We start from the raw sequence: 13,273 nt of genomic DNA on the forward strand, positions 1-13,273 counted from the left end.
AAATTTCACCTTTTTTGGAGTGAGAGTAGATGGAATATCAAGGCAGTACTACTTTGTCGACGGAAACTAAACTATAATATATATTCTATTATTTTTACTTATGAAATTTGTACATGAACATATACCCCGCATAGAAAACGTTAAGCCTGTAGGATTAGTTCTTTTTTATATTAAATTGCATGTATTGTAATCCTATAAACCTTGAATAACAGAAACAAGGACCAAATGCTGTTATATCAATGCTACATCAATGCTTACATAAGTTTAGAATGGATAAAAATGAGTGCATTATCCATAAAAATCTTGCAGGCAATTCTGTTCTTTTGCTTTTAGAGCATGCTGACATTTTATCGTTTTGTTTTTAAAATATAAGCAAAACAAAAGTTTTATTTTCCTTTCTAAACAGTGCATACACATTTATCGAACAATATTATGCAATTATTTTTGGTACTTACATTGGTTTCTTCAAGGACTGGGACTTCCAACAGTTTAGACTGGATGTTCTCAACAGCTGCAACAGTGCATCCGGACATTGGATTGAATTCAGTCTCTCATCAATTTCTGATAGAATCTACAATGCGATCAATCTGATGAAAAATTTGCCACTGGGCAATATATATTTTACAATTCTATATTGCACAGAAAGGAGTGTATGATACAGGTTGAACAAATCTTTATCTTTACAAAACTAGAAATGAAGCAGTTACCCTTGCCTATACAACCGATTTGAGACGTCATCGTTGGATATGAGTTTTGGTTTTTACTTTGAATATATTGCATATGCACTGAACTTACTTTCGATGTTTATAAGAACATAACTTACCCTTGAAGCCTTCCGCTTGGAAACCCCCCTCCCCTGGCTATCTTCATGACCCTAAGAGTTCCTTGGGAGTCTGCGAGGCGTTTACCACTTGTTTCCGTTTCTATATCATCCCTATCCTGTTATGGTAGGGTTTTTTTGAAGGGATTTCGATCGAACAATCCGTCCAATGGTTTCCATAATCCGGTATTTTTTTTCCTGATGTTTTCACAAAACTGATTCACTGACGCAAAATCTCCGGAGGATCAAAAGGAAAGATATGAAGGCTTACATTATCGTCCTTGTAAGTCTTGCAACATCCCCAGGCAACACATGTCTAGACTGCAATAGAAGGTATCCAAAAACGTCCAAATAAGGGGAAAAGTCACCAAATAACAGAACACTGTCACATTCCATTGCACACACAGTCTAATATTCAAAATCGAGCCCATAAAATAGTCAGCCCTTGTTACGGGAGGAAACGTCCCAATAAAGAAAATAAAGATGCCATATTGTTTTGTTGGGTTGAGGGCGATATACTTTTAAGAAAGAGAACATGTTCTTGATGTTTCTTGTTCGTTCTTGACATTGTCTCCAAAAGACCCCCTTTGGAAACTGACATGAAATGGAAAGTTGAATGAACTGGTCAGAACAGTATGAACGTGTGCCGACCGGTCAAAACAGGTAGAACCAAGATCATTATTAGGTAACTAAGATCTATAAAAAGTAATTATTATGCAACTTTGCTCGCAGGTCACAAATCGACAAATGTAAAGCCTACAATTTTACCAAAATGCTAGCTGCAGGAATTAAATAAGTATCACGTAATCGCCGGAATGGACTTTAATAAACACAATAATTAGTTAATCAGCCATCTATAACGGATCTTTAGTTCAAAAATATAAGTTTAAGAAGAAGACATTGGGGTACGGTTGAAACTTAACAAAAAGAGGAGTATCGGTTTAACGAATGTGCTGGTTTTTGATATATAATTCCCAAGGTAATATTATAAATATAGTGCCTGTTCGGGAGGGTAACTGTTGAAATTGACACCCGGAAAGCCATTGTCAACCGACGCAAAGCGGAGGTTGACAATGGATTTCGAAGGGTGTCAATTTCAACAGTTACCCTCCTAAACAGGCACTAATTATTGTATTATACCCTATGTCTTAATTTTAAAGAAAATTCTACTACAGTTATTGCCAAGATCAAAGAGATGCCGCGGACATTATTCTCCAATATACCACAAACGTCATCAGTAAATTACAGATCAGAAATACCTATTTGTCTCGCACTGACCATGAAAGTACAACTTCACACCGTAAAATGTTTTAAAATCATGTCAATTTCACGTGTTAGTTCCAGTCGAAACGATGTGTTTTGCCTTAAATGTTTATTTTTTAGAGATCAATGCGGCTGTTCCTAGGACCTCCCCAGCACATTTTCACTGCATGTTTTTACATAAAATATATAACGTGTAGTAGTTATAATCGTATTCAATTGCCCTTAAAATATTAGAAATATAACTCAAAGATATTTTATAAATAAGTGAAGAGTATTCAAAATCCGAAGAAAAATTCTGTCGTCTGCATGTGATTCCTTTGATCGATACACATGTAAACATACATGTAACTAACAAAACCATTCGGGTTACATAGGCGTCGGAACTGGGGGGGGGGGGGGGGGGGGGCTAGGGGGGGCTTAGCCCCCCCCCCCCCCCCCACTTTTTTTGCAAATTTATACCTTACCATTAGAAACATAGCATAATAAAGGGTTCAGCCCCCCCCCCCCACTTTTTCTCGCAGGAAAGATTATTGTTTCTAAATTTACCTTGAAAGATTGAAAAGTTGGATTTACAAGCATACTACTCCCCCCCCCCCCCCCCCTGATTAGGAATTTCCTGACTTTTGGGGAAAAAAAAATTTGGGTAAGTAATTTTTTTCTTACGGGAAGTATAGGTATCCCCCCCCCCCCCCCAACGGATTAGGATTTCCATGATTTTGGGAATTACTTTTTTCTCAATATTTCAGAGGATTAGTCTAGCCCCCCCACTTTCAATTTGCTTCCGACGCCAGTGAGAAATGCTTGAAACGTTGTATGTTCAATATCCGCATTCAATATGAAAATAAATAACTCACTAACTGAGCTTTGCAGTAAAGCGTCGAGAGCTGTGTATCTCATTTATAACAGGGCGACAAAACAAAAAAAAATTCAAATGTTCAGCTGAAATTGCGATTATTTCCCATTTAAGAAAGTATGATTAAACATACTTTTGCTGCTTCTTCTTACTTTTTCGCCATGAAAAAAAAAATCTAGTTGCTTTATCGAAGTTTTCAGACATGAAGACAGCTCATTAATTATACAATTCGGATTTGATTTTGGAAACGGCAATTTGTACAAAATTGCGTCCATAAAAGGAAGGCATATATTTTTAAGGAGTGAGACATTTAAGTAGGCTAAAATAAAATAAAAAGTTTTAATCAAATGATTGTCATTTAATTTCTTGATATAGTATTACTCTTCACTTTTTTCCCAGTGCTTCGTTAAACGTCATGACGATGATACGACACTGTTACACGAGACACCGCAAATATATAGAAGCTACTTCTCGAACCATTAACAAAGTTAAGTTTATATGGTTTTTAAGTAAAAGTTGGGATCACAAGTCATTTGAGAGGAAAAAAGGGTAGTGTATTGTTTCAGTTTCATCACGCAGTTTATTATCAACAGTTTCTCCTTAATTAAAAGGCGGCAATACTAGAGGTGTATATAAAGGGCCTTTTTAAAACACAATTCACCATTAGTACTGCACTCTTTGGACTACTTTGTAAGTTGACTTTATTTCCTTACTTTAAAATTTTCTTGGACCCAAACATTTAAACACGCATAAGTATTTAAAGGTTGTGAGAAGATATGTAAATTTAAACCTTTACCTGTTTTAAAACGGGATATTTTCTTTGGATCTAGTATGTTTCAACGTTTTCTCCTTCCAAAAGAGTCGTTTCTCAAATCATTTACAAAATTGCAAATACAGCGCAGGGTGTTTCAGTGTTTGTTTTAGGAGAAAGCTGTGTTCGTTGATTGTTTGGTATTCATTTATGTATAAGATAATTGTTAGCATGTATGTGAAAGGGATTCAACAGATATCATTCGTTTTCATCCAGACTTTGTTGGAACAAGTCTTTTTATGGAAATTATTCCATTTACTTCATTCTAGATGTATGATAGATCATATTCATGAACCTTAAAATGAGTAGCATTTTTAATCAAAAACATAGCACACTTGGCACTATATGAACGAGTTTCTGATAAGAGGGGTTGAGGTTAAGACAAGTCACGTTTTTAACGATTGCATTATCATTTTTATTTCAAATGTAAAGAGCCTAGTATTTAAAAATAACATCAAATTTTAAAAAAGCTGAATCTTGAGTTCGATGGTTAAATAAAGAAGGTGTTGCAGTTCCTATGTTAATTTTCCCTAAAGGAGTTGCAGATAAAATAGAAAAATCAAAGTTACAGAATTCGTTGTAAAAAAAATTTCCATGCAAAGTTGTACATAAAGCAATGTAGAATTTTATTTGGGAAGTTTGTACTAACTTATTTAAGAATGGTTAAAAATAGAATTTAGAAATGGTTACACAGACAAATATGGCAGAATTCACGCTATATAAAAGGGAAATCCTCATCATTGTGAAAAAATACCTCCTTGAAACAAAGCTAATTTAATCTTAACGTTTAGAGTAAGACAATTTCTTGAAATCTGCCATTTCCGATTTTTATTTCAAAGAGGCATATTTTTAATAAATCTGACTTTTGGAAAAAATCATTAATACCTTTGAAGTCTAAAAATGACGTATTAAGGTAGCTCCATACTCGTAAAATTCTCTGAGGAAAGTTGAAAAACCGAACTGATTTCGACTTGATAGACTTAAATGTCATCAATTGTTAGAAAAAATATACAGGTCATCACACTTTTTGAGATGCCAGATAAACATAAACTAACGCATATTTTAGCATTAGAAAATTGTATTTTTTTCTGTTAAAAGTGAAATCTTGTAGGCAGAAATGTGTTTTTCTTGTTTAATTTTAATGTCAACTTTATCAGAAAACTAAAATTACAAAAATATTTTAAAATTAATCGTTGGAATAAGAAAAACTATAGCATTTAGACATACAACTGAAAGAAAAGTCAGAAAAAGAGTTATTTCCCCTTTGCATGGATAAAATATATAAAAATTTGGAAATTTAGTATAAAATTAAGTGCGAAAATATCTTGAACCTACCAATAATTCTAATTACATCCATGTGATTATATTCACATAAAATAAATAAAACTATCTTGCACAATTTTTAAAGAATTCAAAGTTTTACAAAAAAGTGTGACGTCACAGAACACTGGATCTACTTTAAATTTTCCCTTTTAATTCATGTCTAGATTAGTCGAGTGGTAACGCAGTTAGAATAGAATAAGACCGTGTCTTATATTTTTGACTGGGTTCGAATCCCGAAAAAGTTGGATTTTTTTTTAAAATTTTATTTCTTTTAATCGCATGGAAAGGTAATGCATAGAGATAATTTAAGAATGTAAGAATACAATATTTAAACTCTTGTTAATGTAATATTGTGCATGCCTGCTTATATTTCTTTCAACACTACTGTGTGAAGTCCCCGGTATAAACTTGAAAAACATTTTCTTCTGAACAAGAGATTATAAAGCAATGTACTTAGTATGCATCAATGTAGAGGTAGATTTTCCACCCTTTTTATGAAATAACGGGTATGCCGATTTCAAAGATACATGTACAGGTTGTTAAAAGCAAACAAAATCATTTTAGAAAGTTTGAATGGGTGATGAAGCAATAGGTTACTGAAAATATGTGCGTAAAAAATTGTACTTTTTTACTAGACTTCGCGTTTATTTAGATACTGTAGAAACATAGAAACACATGATGATTATAATTACAACTCTGACGGATTTGAAGAGCCATAATAAGATTTATTCATATATCTCAAGAATGATATTTTAAACACGCTAGAAAGTAGATATTAAATTGAGATATGTTAACATTCGAATACAGAAAACATGTATATGGTTATCTTTCTGACTGTATTTGGTGGCTGTCGTGTTCGATAGAAATGCGCGTAAAATGTTTGTTTGTTTTGCCTTCGTACGGAACATACCCGCTATGTAAATATAGTCGTCTACGTAATGTGTCTATATTTAGATGTGGCTCTCAAGCGATACGGATATTTAAAGGTCCTTTCTACGTTAGGGAATAGTCCCACTGTTTTGCAACACCTTCTTTTCATACCTGGTTTGAAATGTAAACATTTTGCACTTTAATTTTGAAAGTTGCCTTTATTCTAGTATAAATTTCAACTTACCTGATAAAATACTGGAACCAAATTATAAGGTTTTTTTATTCAAGGGGATTTTGTGGGCTATATGTTTTTGTTTTTTTTTTGCACATAATCCAACACGTTCAAGGTATTTTAAATCTTAATTTGTTCTCTAAATAGTTTAAAACATGATTATAACTTTATCTGGAGTCATTGTTTGAAAAAAAAAACTGTTTCAAAAAAAGATACCTGCTTTCCTGTCCGATTTATCTTCAAAAAGATTCATTTCAACCAAAGAAAAATGATGTAATATTTTGATATCAAAAATCAATGAGAAGCACATTTTTCTCTAAAACTGTTTTAAGGGAAAAAAATCTATTTTACTTTTTGAGTCACAATTTGGAAGTTTTGGCCAAGCATTAATTATTTTACATTGGTTTTAAATGGTGTAAGATATTCTGGGACACCCTGTACCTTTCTTTCTAAGCCTAAAGAATCGAAGTTGCATATATTTTTTCGCCAAATTGACTTTTATCATACTGATGTGCATCACGCAATATTTTATAATAATGTAATTTTTGCTGATTCCTAGTTGTAGTTAAATTTGATAATTTAAGCATCAAAAAGAGACTGTTTACATGTAGTTGCATAGATTCTTTTTCCTTGCGTCTATCCCGTAATGATGTTTAGGTTTGATATTAATAAAAAGTAGGGTGGGCTTTTTGGGGGGGCGGGGGGGGGGGGTGTTTCTTTTTAAACTGACGTACATTTTGGAAAAACGTTTTCACTCACCTTTTCTCACCACCATCGTTTGCAGATCAAGATCACTTAACAAAAATATCAGTTATTTGCAGTTTCCGTTTAATTCTTCGCTGAGTTTCCTCATACTGAAATGAAACTTGGTGTGCAGATTAATCATAAAAATATCTAGGTCAAATTATTTTTTGGGTACGATCGAGCAATTTTGATAAAGTTATGCCCATTCATTATTCAAGTTATTTGCCTTCCTTTTATGATCGATATCTCTGCAAAGGTTGAACAAATTAATACATGTAACTTATTTATCATGAAGAACGTGTTTTTGCCAAAGATGTGATGTAGAAGATTTATGCAACCTATACATCTAAAACTTTTTAGCTTAAACACGTCATATTTGATACATTGATGCATCTCAGATAGTACCGGCAGCTATAAATGGCTACAATTGATTTTAAAGGGGTATGATCACGACTTTGGTCAAAAACTGTTTTTCCGAATTTAATGTTTACAATGCTTCAGTAAGACATTTTTAATAGGCAACCAAAACTTGAGGGTCTTTCGATGAGTTATAAGCGAGTTACAGAGCTTACACTATTTTGATGTGAAAAGAATGCTTTTGATTACATTTTGAATGTTGAAGTGATAATTTCAGTTTTATAATGAATGTGTTAAATATTAAGAACTGTTTTATTTATTCTTAAAATGAATAACAAGATAGACAAAAGCTGCGTGAAAAAGATTTTTTACTGATATATTGAACGTATGTTAACAAAAACAGGACACGAGTCTTGTTTACAAGGATTGTAAGCTCTTTATCTTGCTTATTGCTCTATGACTGGCTAAAATTTCATATGATCATTAGAAATGCAGTCCTTAAGCATAGTGTCAAATAAAAGCAGAAAATAAAATTTGACCCGAATCGTGACCATGCCCCTTTAAGTTCATGTAATTTAATGTTATTAAATTTTGTTTATATAAAATCATGTAGAGCAGATCGTATTTCATCTGCGTTGGATCACGTGTTACTCTTAGCCAATCACAGTATCGCAGCAGCCTGTTTGTAGCTTGCAGTTGAACAGTAAACACTCAAAGTATTTTATACTGATTCCTTTGGAATATACCATAATTTATTTGGATTTATCGTCGAAAATTAACGCGGATCATAAACAACTTTGTGATAGGTGTTATTTATAGTGAAAAGTAACTAACGTTAATCCACGTGTGTTGTGTTTACAAGACACGGCTGAGTGCCTTCAGCCCTTGACTTTTAACCTCTTACATGTGATATTAATAGACTAGACATGACTGGAAGAAAGCGAAAACAGGCGAGCCAACCCGTTAGAAATGTTCGTACACGCAGTGAAAATCCCCGATGGGATGAAAACGAGCCTGAAAATTGGTCGGTGACCGAGTTAATTCGGAGACTTCGAGAGGCAAGTATCTTGGTGCCAGCTTCTTTGAAAAAGTCGCAGTTGATTCAGATATATCGAGACAATGTTTTGAATTCAAATCAATCAAGTGACAGAACAAGACCAAGCGAGGAAGGAATTGACTCTAACGTGATTCAAAATGGCGACGTCTTACCCGTACTTCCGGTAACTTCATCTGTCGTTATCGAAAGTGGGGCTGGGCGGATGTCCACTGAAGCGAAAGTAGACTCGCTCACCCATGCTGTAGAAAACATACAACAGTCATTGGTATCATTGACGAACGCAGTTAGCAGCATTCAGGCTCACAACGGGAACAGAAACCTGGCAATGACGTACGGAACAACAACCGACCTATATACACGGGTCTCTTCCGATTCTGTTCCGTTTATAGAGATGGTGTCCACAACTCCGCAACAACATTATACAAGGTAAAGATGTTAATTTGGCTACTTTACTTTTGCCCCGTGAAAATGAAGAACATAAAATCCAAGATAACGAGGGTCAAGTCATATTAATCAAACCAAACCACGATGTCAGACTGCAGAGAAATCAATCAATAAGCGAATTTATCCTGGCCTTCTCCAAATTTAAAAACGTCATGTGTGAGGTTTATCCTGAGAGACGACAAGAGTTGGATGCATATGAGAGGGACATCGTAGAGATGGCATCCATGACGCGTGGGCCAGCTTTTTACGATTATCACAAGGCATTTTCCGCAAGAGCAAGTGCCCTGATCCATCAAAGAAATATAAGAGTCGATTGGTCAGTTAGAGACACGAAACTGTTTACTTCCATATTCGTGGGTCAAACTGTGATTAGATGTGACAGCTGCAACAGTTTGACGCACACAGCTCATTTTTGCCCAAAAGCTAAATTAAATCCTGTCCAAAATAACCCTGTGCATTCTAAATAAAGAGGATCGTTCAATCAACTTGATGTCCAAGGCAGACCGCGATTAGCACACAAAGGAAAAGAGATATGTAACAATTTCAATGGAGAAAATGGCTGTAACAGACAATCCTGTAATTTAGTTCATATCTGCTCAGCCTGCAAGTTAGGGAAACATGCATCTATTCAGTGCAAAACCGCTGTTTGACAAAAAGACGGAAATACAATGGAGAAACAGTGACTAGAGAATACATCTACAAAAACGGATTCTTGTGTGAAGAGAAATACATGTGTAACGCCAATTAACATCTTGGCCTTTAAACTTGAATTACAACACCACCCAGATAGAGATTTTGTGAGTACTTTTATCAATGGTTTGGAAAGAGGATTTGACACAGGAATTGCCCAATTACCAGCTACAACATTAGAATGCAAAAATCTAAGTTCCGCTAAAAAGAATCCTGATGTAGTGGACAATTTACTCAAAAATGAATTAGACAAGGGATCCTTAGATGGACCGTTTGAAAAGCCACCCTGTGACATATATCGTATAAGCCCGATTGGTGTGGTGGAAGGAAAATATTCGAAGAAATATAGATTGATAGTCGATCTATCATCACCTCACGAACACATTTCTGAAGTCAGTATCAACAGTCTTATTGATAAGGAAGATTACTCACTCCAGTACGTTCGAATTGATGATGCTATTAATATTTTGAAGGAATTAGGTGATAATTCACTTATGTGCAAGACAGACATTGTGGATGCTTTCAAATTATTGCCTTTATCGGCATCTGTGGAACCCTACGTAGGTATGGAATAAAGTGGAGTGATAAATATTATTTCTACAAAAGATTAGTTTTTGGATGCAGAAGTAGTCCAAAAATCTTTGACATGCTTTCTCAGGCCGTCTGCTGGATTTTGAACAATAATTACCATATTAAGCATATATTACATTTGTTAGATGATTTCTTGACTATTGACCCAACAGGCGATGAAGGATTCCGAAGCATGGCGATACTGACAATGGTGTTCAATAAATTAGGAATTCCAATATCAGAGAAGAAAACAAAAGGTCCATGTGAGGAGATGGAGTACTTGGGAATAATATTGGACTCATCTAAGATGGAAGCACGCATACCTATAGAGAAAGTTGAGCGCCTATTCTTCCTCATTGTGAATTTAAAGTCAAAACGTTCATGTACAAAACGAGAGCTTCTTTGTATCTTAGGCCATTTCAACTTTGCAGCACGCATAATACCAGCAGGAAGATCGTTTACTTCCTATTTACTAACATTGGCACATTCTGTAAAGAAATTACATCATCATGTGAATTTAACAAAAGAATGCAGAAATGATCTGGTTATGTGGGAGACATTCTTAAAGCAATGGAATGGAAAGTCTTTCTTTTTGGATGAAAATGTGACCAGCGCTTCTGATATTTGCTTATATACAGATGCTTCTTCTACTATGGGATTTGGAGGCTACTGCGATGGTTAATGGTTTCTAGGAAAATGGCCGTCAGAAATTCAAAATTTAGGAGATGACCCCTTATCTATGGCTTTGCTGGAACTTTATCCTATCGTGGTTGCAGCTGTATTATGGGGCCACAAGTGGTCGGGAATGAGGATAAAATTCTGGTGTGATAATCTTGCCACTGTTCAAATCATTAAAAAACGTTGATCAAAATCACCAATGATTATGACATTACTTAGAAAACTAACTTGGATATCAGCCATTGACAATTTCATTATTTTATGTGACCATGTTCCAGGAAAAATAAACATTATAGCTGACTCTTTATCTCGATTCCAGATGTCACGATTCCGCGAAGCAGCTCCGGCGGCAGCAGCAACTCCAACCCCAGTTCCATCCATACAAGAGTTAATCCTGTATTAGAAAGAGAATCTAGGATGTTATGCGAGGCATCCATTAATGATAATACCAGGTGTACCTATAGAACTGGATTTACTATATTCTGTCAATTTCTATCGTCCATTGGAATTGAAGCAAGGGATTATCATCCTCCAGAAATTTCTGAGCAGATCTTGATATACATGTACTTCGTTACCCACTGCTGCAATATGCTCAAATTGAGTCACAGTACTATCAAATTGTATCTTGCGGCGGTGAGATTCCATTACATCAAGGCTGGAGTGCCAAATCCGTTGTGTTCGGCAACAGATACTTGTGTGAGGTTACAAACAGTGATGAGAGGAATTCAGAAGCAAAAGTGCACAAAGGAGAAAAGAAGACCCATAACATATAGTGTGTTAGTTCAAATCCATAATGCATTAAAAAGAGGAATGTTCGGAGTATTTCTTGATACTATGTTGCAAGCGGCTTGTTCCACAGCATTCTTCGCCTATCTCCGATGTGGGGAATTTACCATAAACAACACAAAACACGACAATATACTGCGTACGGAAGACATGGTTATGGATACTGAAGAAACAGCTTTTACTCTCATTCTGAGAAGATCCAAAACCGACCCTTTTCAAAAAGGAATACAAATCCGTTTATTTCAATTCGGTCAAACCGTGTGTCCAGTGCAGTGTATGAAAAAGTACTTGATGTTCCGACGAAGCTGGTTCAACCGTAATGTGTCCTCGGCGTTATTCGTAGATGAGATTGGAAATCCTTTATCAAGACATTTATTCATATCAAAACTAAAACAGATTCTAAAATCGCTGGGTTTTGATGATGAGATATCCAGGGACATTCATTAAGGATTGGAGCAGCTACATCCGCGGCCGCAGGACAGGTAGAGGATCACCTGATCAAAACCTTGGGAAGATGGAGTTCCCATTGCTATACCAGTTACATTCGCTCCGATGACCAAACTTTATCGCGTGCTAAACAAGCTATATGTTGTCTTTAAATTCTAAAACTATGCGAGTCGGGTGTATTGATTTTCAATTGATTACTTACTTTGCATATGTATTGCCAATATCTCATGATTGTTGAAATGGACCGATGTTTGTTATTGTTATGTGTAGCTTAGAATAATGACTTTGCATAGGTGTTATCCTTTAACTGCAGTTACTATGTACTTATTTGTTGCAGGATACAATGTTTAATTATTTTGCTAAATTTGTAATGTTTGGCCATGTAATGTTTGGCCATGTAATGTTTGGCCATGTGTTATTATACCCCAAAAGAATTGTACAATGTTCACTCATTTTGTTATCAGCACAAACACACGCACACAGGCCATCGGCCTTCCACATCAGCCATCGGCTACTACATATCTGGCCATCGGCCTTCTACATCACATCTCAAGCCATCGGCTACTACATATCTTTTCTAGATATTGCAGGCCTTATTGCCTCATTCAGTTTGTAATATTTTGTTTGCGTGTGTATTTTTTATATTACTGTATGTTATGTTGCGTAATAGCTGAGTAGTTCCCAGAAGGCAATTTGAATAAATTTGTAACATCTTTATTTTAGTTGGTTTTATATAAAATGTAATTTAAGGTTCCTCGACACACCAAAATTTTATTTTATGGATCGATAGAGAATCTTTTTTGAAACATGATTCCACAAAACAGATATCAATATCGGCTTTCGGTTATTTTATACGAATTTTTTTGTATTTTTTCAGTGAAATAGGAAAAACTGTTTTGCAGACAAACAGAATATATTAGAGCTTAATACTTGTTGTCAATTAATGTGTAATATAATTATAAATAAATTCATGCCAAAGATCGTTTGGTCAAGTGTTTAATTTTTTAATTAAAAAAATATATCTGAAAATCAAAATTGTAATTCTTTAATATCTTTTTAATCTATGGATAAAATTTTAAAAATAACATATAGTCACATAAACTATTTACTAAACAATAATATTTTACAAAGAAATTGAAATGACAATGCGAAATTTTGGAAAAATTGCTATTTATCAAATTTGAACCGATCCCGATTGAAAAAAAACTGATCCCGATCAGAAATATTTTAAAATTGAAATTTTACAAATAAACTGCAGTTTTTTTCTAAGTAATTGATATAAATTATAAAGTTAGTAAATGACGAAACCATTTTACAGCTAGACAACC

General features: G+C 34.7%; 1 pseudogene; it reads left to right on the forward strand.

Annotated features, from left to right (window-relative positions):
- Positions 1-9,994: 9,994 nt before the first annotated feature.
- On the forward strand, positions 9,995-12,338 carry LOC128171549 (uncharacterized; annotated as a pseudogene).
- The last annotated feature ends 935 nt before the right edge of the window (positions 12,339-13,273 follow it).

This window comes from Crassostrea angulata, chromosome 1 (assembly GCF_025612915.1).
Source record: "Crassostrea angulata isolate pt1a10 chromosome 1, ASM2561291v2, whole genome shotgun sequence".
Classification (NCBI taxonomy): Eukaryota; Metazoa; Mollusca; class Bivalvia; order Ostreida; family Ostreidae; genus Magallana; species Magallana angulata.